Below are 11,827 nucleotides of genomic sequence, written 5' to 3' on the forward strand. Positions count from 1 at the left end.
AAGATAGTGTTTCTAATCTGTTATGAAGAAATCCTGGAAAAAACTTTAAAGATTCAGTAACAGTCCATTCCTGCATTAGGTGGTGATATGGGTGAAGGGTAAGTATTATAGCAGAGAGTCAGTTTACAGCATGTGTTGTTTATTTAGGCAGATAATCAATATTCAGACCTGAAAATGCACAGTTGAAAGATGGAAGCAGTACATGTTTGGGCTTTGCAACAATCTAGGTTAATAAATAACTAAATTGGTTTGAAATTCTTAGAAAGTCAAATCCATCAAAGACCTTTCTGTCAGTGCAGTCCTCCCAAAACAGCAGGGACTAATGCTCAGGATGTTTTCTTGAACATCCTGTGTCACAGTCCTCAATGCAAACACCAGAAAAACTGTGTGGAGAAAGGTTACACTGCATACCTAGCAGGTTTTCAGTTAGAAGGAGAGAATGAAAGAGAAGCAGTGAAGTTACAGACACTATAATGAGTGCAAAGTTTTCCGGGCTGGATGGTAGCCTATGTGTTCACTCAAAGTTGGAAAGAAACCTGTCTCAAACCGTATTGAGCACCTTGGCTTTGAAAGAAGTCACTCACAGAGGTGTACGTGTACTAACTGTCAAGCAGGTAATGGAATATATTCCCACTATTCTATGCCACTCATAAAACTCATCCCTACTACTAGGCTTTGGTTTAAGGAAGAGGGGTCAAGGTGGTAGTTTGTACAAATAAACTTCTTTGTTTTGTGTACTCTAGATATTTATGCAGTATTCTAGAATATAAGGATAGAACAAAATAAAAGCATAATTTCCAGAGAATGGTGAAATCTGGGCGAGGAAAAAAATAATCTATGTACAATCTGTACAATAGAAATTTGTGATCGTAGAGGCTTTACACTTTTTTCTGGTTTGTCAGATCTTTCCTGGTCTCAGCAAAATTGTAAAATTTTCTCCCATGAAAATATTTATTTTTTAAAAAATAAACTATGTTTTGCATTTGATTTTTGTTTGGTTTGTTTTGGGGGTTTTTTTGGTTTTGTTTGTTTGTTTTTTAAAGAGTAAGGCTCTCTGTGACATGTGAGGTCTATCTTTGCCTATTTGGATGTGACTTTTTTCCCACTGAATAAAAGAATTTATATAAAGACTTATTTTTGTTTTCCTAGTTCAGAAGCAGGAACTGTAATTCTTACAGTTATTCTAGCTGTGTTTCCAACTCGAGGCTAGTATTCTTATAGCTAAGCAATTCTGAACATTTTTGTAAAATCTCAGCTCTGTCTGGTGTACTTTTATAAAGGAAAAGATCACCTTTTTTTTTCAGCAGCATTCGTATGCAATGTAAAATGTTATAGAAGAAATAGCCCTTCATAGATACATATTTTTGTTCACAAGTTCCAAACAGTTTAATGACAAATATTTGCAGTTGAACTGGTTTTTTTTGTTCTCTTTTTGTAGAATTTACTGTAGACCTCTCAGAAAACTGGACACAAGCCAACTGAAATGAGTATGTTCTCAGTGAAATTATAAGGCAGCCTTTTGGTCTTCTCTAGACTGAAATTTTGCCCCTTTTTTGAAAACACCATGGTGAGATTATTAAATAGCAAATGCGTGATAAATTTCTCTTTCTTGAATTCAGTTCAGACATTTAAACAGAGAGATGGTTACTGATACTGCTGGGGAAATTGTTCCAATGCGAACAGGTCAACGCTGTACATTCTGCTTTTGGTGGGACTGGGCCATTCAAAGGCAGAGTTATTATGGGACAGAGGCATTCTTTCAACACTCAGTGCTGTATTAAGATTTTAGTGAGGATTAATGCTAGGCATTTTAGCTTTTTATTTCCTTCATAACATTTATTCTAAAATGTCACTAACCCCCTTATTTCAGTGTGAGTTTACAGGGCATCTGTTAGTTCCAAAAGGAGGAGTTGCTAGAATTTAAATAGTACACCACGCATTGTGTTCTTCTTTCTGGCTTAAAACTCCCAGGACAAGGCAACCACCCTGGTTTAAGGAACAACACTGACTGCCATAGTTCATGGTTTGCTGCGGTCCCTCTCCACCTGTGGACAGGTGCCACATCTACCTCAAGCATTTATAATTCAGGAGACATTAGCAACGTAATTTTTTGGGCATGTAGCTGACTGCTTCTTGAGTTTGCCTTTCTTTTGTCAAATTACAAAAACATCAAGATTGTGTTGCAGGTATCAGTCCTGGAGTGGTATTGAGACTCAGTTTTGAAGGATCACAGATCCTGCTTCCAGGTGAAGGGGAACAATGCTGGTGTTAGCACAGCTCTTCCCACTGAGAATGCATCTTCGGAGCCAAATGCTTCTCTGAGTCTCTTCTTAGTCCTTCAAGATTGGTTCTGAAGATACTCTCTGAACTAACTTAAGTGTAAATATGACGGCAAATAGCAAATCATTAGGAAAGTTTTACCCATTGCCACTGGATGTGTGTTCCAACTCTTTCATGCTCTAAGTATTTGCCTTTATGGTTGTTTTCTAGGTATGTCATTTCAATAAGGGCTAAAAGGTATTCAAATTCCTGTGTCCGAAGGATGTGAAATAAGGCATATGGAAAAGCATCAGGACCACTTTCTGCAGCTCATTCCCTAGTGGGTAAGAGACAAATGATCATTCAGTTTCTTTTTTATCGAAGTTGATTTGCCTTTCCTCTCCACTCCCTTCTCAACTCTTTTTTTTCAATGGCAAGACATTTTCGTGGATGGAGTGGTGCACTTCACTCATAAGAGAAATGCAGCAATGTGTTTATTGATATAAAATATCAATTTAACAAAGTTTGATAGTAAATGTGACAGTCGTTTAACAAGATTCAATGGCAAGGTATACTTTATTATAGGACAGGGTAGGTCAGACATGTTGGGGAGACCCTCTTGTTGAGTCACAAGGTTCAGAGAGGACCCCCTTGCTTTCTAAACTCCTCTCAGAGGAGTCTAGATGTGGCTGGATCCAGTCCAAGTCCCAGACTTGGTCAATGGTTTATGTCTAAAGGGTTATATGTTCACAATCAATCTAACATATAATCTTAGCGAACCTTACAAAGTTTAGCAAGCTATTAGTCACTGATTGAGGATCTTTTGCAGCAAGGAATCTCTCGTTATCGAGGAATAAGGGATCTCTGTGGCAGGCATAACTTTGAGAGGCATCCCTGCTCAAGGGAAGATCCTGTCATGCAGCACGCTGCTGTGCAGGAGAGCTTAAAGGGCTCTTGGGCTGCTCACTATTTATGGGACAAGATGATTGACTCATAGTTATAGTTGCATACCGACTATAGATGTTAGTTTCTTCCAGATTTGGCTTGAGTCAGACATTGACCACCACTGTGGTTAGGTGGGCACATTGCTCAAGTTAGCCCTTGGCTATTGTGTTGTTATCTGTCTCCCCGAATTCACTTTGAGACGGATGCAGCCATCACGACCAGTGATGGTGGTTATTGCTTGTGCAGGGTTGCAAGAGATTAAGGTCAGGTTGAGGAGGGCAGGGAAGCACACCATCACAGACACGTAGAACAGGAGCTAGTTCACCTTATGTTAGAAATCTAGCAGTTAAATGGCTAAAATAGTTTTGCAAGGCTCCCCTTATTGTCAGTGGAGAGAAACAAGTGCTTAAAAGGAAAAGCTGTCTGATCTTAGATGCTTAGTTTAGTATGAAATGAACAACCTTCTGGAAGTTCCCATTACTCTCTATTGATTCTGAAGAGGTCAGGAGTTGTATGTCTGATCTAGATGTCTTAACTTTTAGTTGAGTCCTTCCTTGTGTTTTCTATTAACTACCATGAGCAATTTAAAAAGAACTGCTAAAACTCATTAAATAGTGGATAAGTAAGTGCTAAACAGGTCATATCAGAGAAAGATGGCAAACCTCACTGAATGCAGAACTTTTTTGTCCCACCCCAACCAAAATTCTCCCAATTTTCTCATGAAGGCAAATTGTCTTTGTTTCAGCTGGGACAGAGTTAACTTTCTTCATAGTAGCTAGTAAGGGGGTATGTTTTGGATTTGTGCTGAGGAGAAGGCTGATAACATACTGATGTTTATAGTGGCTGCCAGGACAGTCAAGGGCTTTTCAGCATCTCTGCTGTGCCAGTGTCTGCAGGTGCAGGAGAACCTGGGAGGGAGCACAGCCCCAATTACTAGCCTAGGATCTGACCATAGGTTTAGGATTGAGACCCAAATTGGCCAGTGGTCTGTTCCATATTATGCATGTCATGCCCAGTATATAGATGAGGTTCTGTGCTCGCTCTCTCTCTCTTTGGGTCACCCCTTTCTTAGCGTTGCCTTACTTTCTTGGCCAGCTCTCAGTCTCTCAGATGCTCAGGTTCTTATCTCTCTTCTGGGATTATAGTTTTGGGACTTTCTGTGTTCCAGGATCGTTAGCTGGAAGCAGGCTGAGCCTTGGTCATCGTCTGGTGAGCAGGTTCACTGTGTATCACTCATTTGCATATTTGGATATAGTACTATTATTACTATAATTATTGTTGTTTAGTTATTAAATTGTTCACACCTCAAGCCATGAGTCTCTTTTTTCCTTTAATCCTTTCATTCTCTCCCCCATCCCTGGGAGGGGGGAGGGTTAGCGAGCAGCTGCATGGTTTTCTGTCCTAGCTAAGTTCAAAACCACCACACAGATAAAGGAATTAAAAAACATACAGATCCAAGGAAGATCATGAAGCTTGTTCAACTCCAGCTCAGGAAAGTCTAGCGCATTGCACACAACCCTCCAAGCACTGCAACCTGCAAAGTAATCAGGAACAAAAATGAGCTGTCTATACTATTTCTGAAGATGTAAGCAATGGATGAAATTTCGCTCTCACTTTTTTTTCCCCCTGAGAAATACAGCTGTCTGTAGTGAGTCAGAATGCCAAATGCCCAATGTTGTGTTTGAAAGTAGGAAGTCATTCTGTTTCCAATGAGCTTGTAACTGAGGATATGGTCTATGATGCTTTTTTTCCTATTACCCAAACCAAAACACAAAAAAATTGAGACAAAGTAAAAATACATGTTATTTGATTTTCTCAGCAGTAGTTTCTATATCTCCTTCAACTTTCTGGGTGATTTGAAACTAGCTGTCTCTGCTTCTGCAGAATTATCTTATTTATTAGGTGCCATGTCACTCACAGTACCTGGCAATACACACCACAGTTGCGACGGATCTAGAGAGCTGTTGTTTACAGGATGTGCAACTTGTCTTTCAGGAAATAGTCTGTTTGCTGTGACCTCAGAGCAGCCATTTCAATCTACCATAAACCACCTGACAATAGAATTGTATTTACATGATACACATGTTCACTAGGCTTCTTGTTACTATCTGCTAGTCACAGATCATGAGAATATAATCTGCCACTCATTCAAGCTCTGGGCTCTGAATGAGTGATTGCTTGTTCCACTTTTCAATCAACAGCTGCTAAAATTACCAGAACCATGCTTGAAGTAAAAGCTCTGGTCACTTCCTTCTTGCCTCTTCATAAGGTCATGAATATTCTTTGATCTTATCCCAAATATTTACTTAAAGAGGCAAATTATTTCCATTATAAATAATTAATCCAGCAGCATTTTTCTGACTGTGCTCATTCAGGTAAATAATACATTAGGAGCTAGCAGGGCTTTAGTTTCTTATCTAGGCAGAAAAAAAATTTCTGGAAGTTACTACTTACATTATTTTTAATGCAACAATTACATTACAGCCACTGAGAAGATTACAGCTGATCCCCCAGAACACCTCTACGAGCCTGAATAAGCAGACTCCATCCTGAACAGTTCCTGTTCCAGGTGAGTAGGAACTTTTTTCTCCCACTGAAAACATACCCAAACATGCACCAGGAGGCTGTCTTCAATACTTCCTGTGATCATGAGTGTGCTAAAATATTATGTCCAAATTATATTTTTTTAAGAGTGACTTATTCTATTTTTTTTCACGCAGTTGGTCAGCATGCTTGTTGTAAGATAAAAGCTAGACATGTGCAGCAGTGACTCTCATCACCTCCTGATTGTAATTTTTTTCCTTGTTTGCCATCTAGCAGGAAGTGAGGGAATAAGCAGACACAAAGCACTGTCTGTCTCTGCTCTAGGCAAGGATGGATTTAGAGATTTACTGAGATTCAGAGAAGGCGAAAGAAAGACTATGTACATACTGGGACTTTTTTTTCGTATGGCAATGAAATTATCTTTACTCCCTTCCCTCTGAGATAGCCTTTTCCAGTGAGTCATCTCTAGAGCTATCACTTCTGTGTTGAAATGGGTTGAATTCTTATATTGCTTGAAAGCTGAAAAAGGAAGATGGCAACCAAATTATTTTTAGTGTATGGATTGGCTGTGTAATACTGCTGTTCATTAAACATCAAAAATTATTACACCGATCATGTAAAAACAGTTTGAACTACAAATTAACTGAATATGATTTTATCAAGTAGGCAAAATTGCCACAGTCAAAACCTTCTTAAAATTTAATAAGATGTCTGGAGTTTTACAGTCTGGCAATCAATTTTGTCAAAAAAGTTTGCAGTGAGGTATGCTCTAAGTAGATCACATGAGGAGAGGGACTCAGTCACATCCTGATCTCCGAGATTGTCTCTTGGCTGTTTTTAACATACTTCTGATCACCTTAAGCTATAAAGTATTAATTTCCACAACTGGTTTTGTGTTACTCTCAAATGTCCTTTAACTGTCAAAACATAACAACCCATCACTTTGTTGTAATCAAACTGATGTGCCAAATAATATTCAGTCAGATAGCAAGACTACTGCTCCTCCATCACTAGTAAGATTGTGTCCTGGCAAGCTGTTTGCCTCCTGCCACAGATTCCAGAAACCAAAATGCTGCCTGAAATACTTTATTCCCTCATTCTGACACTGTTTTCCTTCAGATTTGGCATCTCCAAATGTGACTCCAGATCTTGTGTAAACAGATTGAGTCTTTTTGTTTGTTTGTTTTTGAAAGAAACAAAATCCAGCCACAGTCTGCCTAGCCAACGTCTTCTAGCTGGAATGGCATCTTTGTTCCCATAAAGAACTCAACAAACTGAAAAAAGCATAAGCAAAGCTTCCATTCAAATAGGTAACTCAGCTGCAATGAACATCTGCTGAACATTCTATGTTTTTCAAGACTTTTTATATTTGCACTTTTAAGGTGTTATAGAAAAAAATTATCCTGCAATAATAGTGATAATATTGTGATTAAAAAGTATCTAAAATTAGGCGATGTAATCAAAAAGTTCTCCCAGAACTGTAGCCCTAGTTTGCAGTTAATGACGGCTTCTTCTCACTGACGGAGACAGGTTTTGTCATTTTGGCAGCACTTTAGCCTACTACCAGGCAGTTTGGTCATTTGAGAGATACCGGGACTCTTGGTCATCGATAAGAAGATCATAAGGGCTAATACTCTTATCTGATAAGGAAAATGTTTGATTCACTTCCATTCTTTCAGTTCCAATTTCATTATTGGACTGAAATAACCTCTCTGGCCCATAGTTTCTTAATCCATTAAGGGCTGGGAATACAGGACCACTTAAACTCCTTACTATAGTTTCCTCTTGAGCTGATGACTTTCCCTCCTCAAAACATAAACCTCAGTAACTCAGAAACAACTGAGAAGGGGTTCCTAGACTGATCCTCTCATCCTGGCAAATATAAAGCCTATAAAATTTCACCTTAATTTGAGATTTTATCAGCACACGAACTCAGAGAACTAGAATGCTGAGAATAGTTTTTTTAATAATTTGGGTGCAGATTTGAGTAAACCCCCTAATCAACATTTGGATTTTACTCTCAAGCCTGTTTGATTGTTTCTTTTCACACCATTTGTAGAATCAAATGCCTTTTTGGACAATTAATCAGCAATCTGGTGGTCATTGCTTATTTGAATTTACATTAACTTACTGTCAGATTGCATTTGCACTGTTTTTTAATAAATAACTCTCATTATATTAATTTCTGCCTGAGGTTTTGCTTTTTATTTCTAACTCTTCTTTTCTGTTATGTGACATCCCAGCATTTCTGTCAGCTTGTGCTTTGTTTCTGTTTTTGCCCACCAGGCTTCTTTCTCATCTGTTATTATCAGCCTGTTTCTGTACCCTGTACCTGGTTAATATTTTTTCTCTTGAGTCCTCACATTTACCCAGAGCATTCACAGCTTGTAGTTTGGAGAGACTGTAAATAGCACCAAATAGCAAAATATTTATTTTTTTCCTGCAAAAATATATTTTCCCCTTTATTCTACTGTTCAAAACTGCTTCCAGGGGATTTTATGACTGGCAAAGTATATGCATTTGAAAGAACTGTAAGCATGAAACAACTCTGAAGATTATTTCCTTTCCCTTTTTCTGTTTAGATAAATCAATGTGCACAACAAGGCTAGGTGGATGATAAAACTGCTGACAGAAATGCCAACTCAAAGGAGTAAAATATACATTATAAAAAAAAAAAAGAAAAAATATTAACTTTCTGCGCTGAAGATCAATGGAAGGATGGAAAATAGGACTCAAAAATGCATCTCAGGTTACCCATGCAGCAAAGTACACTCAGAAAATTTGACCAAGACTGCATGAGTCCATTAACACTGAGCAGGAATAATGACTGAAAGTAACATACATGGCTTGCAACCAGTTTGCTCTCTGTAAAAAGATAAAGGTATGCACTTGTGGGAAATACTGTTGCAACACTCTATCAACAATGGAGCACACACCAGTGCCAGATCTTCTGAGGGGAAGGTGGTTTGTTTAAAACAGAAATTGAAATGAAACACCCTTAACTCCCTGTTACACCCTCAGGGTGTCACGCTGAGGAGCACGAGGATGTGTGTATCCAGCAACTCTGTACAGCCAGTGGTGGTGAAGCTGCTCATCCAGCACTGCAGTGCCTGTGTCCAGATGTCAGATGTAGGTCTAGTGTCCATTGCAATTACATGGAGGACAAATTATGCCAGCTGTGAAGTCCTCCCCAGGTCTCCTGGGTTCTTCTTAAGTTTGCAATTGTGCAGATTTTGGAGATGCCTCTTTGTAGCCTTGAGCAGCTGATAGAGATCAGTGTCTCCATCCTGTACCACCTCTGTGAGTCATCAGGACTTCTTAATTGCCGTTTCTCTCCATCTCTGAGTTTCTTGTGAAACTCTACCCAGATATGCTGGGGTCTTGATGATGGGCGCCATTAGCACAGCCCATGCTGAGAGCTATTTTGCTGCTGTGTGCTCCATCCAGTGCCCCCACGCCCAGACATCACTGGTTATTCTCCATTCACACCAGTTCCAGGAATTCCATTACAGATGTCTGCACCCAGAGGTAGGGAAAACAATCTAAACTATATTAATTACAAGCATACTAACCTTATGAACCACAGACTCTGGAATGGGGTAGGTGACCTAGTGATGAAGGACTGGGAAAAGGCTGAGATACTCAAAGCCCTCTTTTCTTTGTTCTTTACTAGCAAGATTAGCCCTCAGGCCTAACAGATCTCTATGCCTAGGGGCAAAGTTTGCAGGAGGAGACTATTACTAACTGCAGAGGAAGGTTGAATTAGGGCCACTTTGCAAATTAGGGCTGGACAGGAGGTGCTTGTGGAAGGTGCTGAGGAAGCTGGCTAATGTCATTGTGTTGATTCCTATCACCTTTGAAAGGCTGGGATTTCCAGTTACTGGAAAAAAAAGCAAAGGTCACATCTATTATCAAAGCAAGGTGCAGAAAATGACAGGATAGCCATCCTTACTCAGCCTCTCTCTCAGAGAAGAGTAGGAAGCAAATTTTCAGTAAGCCATTTCCAGGATGATGAAGGACAAGGAGTTGATTCAAAAAACCAGCACAGTTCTTCCAACATGGTTGCTTTCTACGATGAGAGATTGGCTCTATGGTTGTGGTGGTAAGAGCAGCACACACTGATTTCAGCAAGGTTTTTCCCATAGTATCCATAGCATCTTTGTAGTCCAGTAGGGGAGCTACAGACTGGATAAGTGGAGAAAGTGTGTGGAAAAGATTGGGAATCACTATTCAAAAAGTAGTGGTCGACAGTCCAAACTAAAGCTGGCATGTGGTTATTAGTGGTGTTCCTCAGGGCTGAGTAGGGGGTTTAGACTAGATGAACTCTCAAGGTCATAAACTATCCTGAGGCTCTGTGATGAAGCCTTGCAGGGCACTCAGCAATATTTGGATCCTCATACTGAAACCACAAGTCATTTAGGTTTCTGTGGATTAACGGGTTGGGCTGCAGCCCAAGGCCGATACCTTCCTTGATTCTGAGTTTATGCAGCTGAGTCTGCACGGTGTGAAGTGGCAGCGCATCAAGAGGTGTTCCCATTTAATACACTTCTCACCATGAGATCTGCTAAGGTGCTCTGACCAGCAGTGACTTCCCCCCAGCTCCAGAACACAAGCATTGCTTAAAAACAATCCATTTCACACTTCCTGCTCTGGGGCCTTGTAGTCGAAAGCAAGAGGTGAAAATGAACTGACTTTGCAAGAGGATTTTCGGCAAGGATCATTTTCTACTTCATACCCGCATCATTTTAATTGAAGTGCTTTCAGCGTCCCCATCTCCCAGCTGTTCGGATGTATGGCATTGCTCTACAGGACTCACACAGTCCGTAGGCTTTGACTCCACTGGCTCACAGTTCATGCTTGTCCGGGAAACCTGCCTCTTTCATGTACCCTTTATGAATACCACTCTCCTTGTATTTGAAAATTAACAAATTAATTAAATTAACAGCTGGTTTCTTTGTTTCCATCTGGGGAATTTTGCTCTGCTCCAGCTCCCCTCCCTAAAGTTAAACAACACTGAACAAGCTTTTGTGAGATGCAAGTGTTTCATTGTTCTCTTTGTAAAAGATCTGGTCAGATACTGTTGGTCTTTAAAGGCTGTTGTATTCAGCCAACAGAAATGATAAGCCCACGCACAAACTTCACAAGTCAAACAGAATTCATTAGGTTTAGACATGTTTTCCAAATATTGATACGCTATATTAAAGTTTTGTGGGTTTTTTTTTTTGCATAAAAATATGTTTCAGGTGGGATGGAACATGCACATTAACAATATTGCTAGAGAAATTGTTTTCTGCTACATTTAGCAGTGCTATAACAATTTAATGGTTAGCCTTCTGGATTCTGCTGACCTGCAAAAGTAGTTTGCACCACTCCATTTTATCCTCCTGTTGGGGTTACAAAGCAGGCAAAGGCTTTTCTCAAGACCCTTTCAAAGCACTTCTGTTATTTCTTGGGTGATTGTAACAGTTAACAGTGAATGCAATGTTTATATAGCTTCTACCATCCATGCTGCATTGTTTTCTCCTGTACTGTATAGCGGAGATATTAGGTTGGATTTGGTCTTTAAAGGCTGTGTTAGTCTTGGTTAAATGACTCAAAGCACACCGGCTGAAAGTCCCACAGATCTGTCCAGGACAAAGCACGGTTATAGGTTTTATTCCCATTCAGTGGCTTGATGGAAACATCTTAAGCAAAGTTTTTTTTTTTTGTTTTTTTGGATTGTTTTGCCAAGGCCCTAAACACAATTAAATCGGGGTTTAATCTCTGTGAGTGCTTAGTTTTCCTGACTCCACTTGTGCGGGATCAGGTTTGAAACACCATTCATTTTGTTCTGAGCAGGCTGCAGTACATGGCGAGCTGTGACGCCTTTCATGCATTCTTTCCCTTTAGAGAGCTCCCGTCAGGTGACTGCATCTGTCGCACTGCTGGTGGGACAAGAACAAATTTAACAGACTCCGAGGTCTTACTTCACCCCCCTGTAGCTAAACCGTCTGGATTTAGGCTGGTTCGCCTTTCCCGAACCCGGCTCCGTAACTGCTCTTCGGGCCGCGGGCACACCTCCGTGGTCCGACCGCTGCTG

The sequence above is a fragment of the Pterocles gutturalis genome, unplaced genomic scaffold (genome assembly GCF_000699245.1).
Source record: "Pterocles gutturalis isolate BGI_N339 unplaced genomic scaffold, ASM69924v1 scaffold29278, whole genome shotgun sequence".
Lineage (NCBI taxonomy): Eukaryota > Metazoa > Chordata > Aves > Pterocliformes > Pteroclidae > Pterocles > Pterocles gutturalis.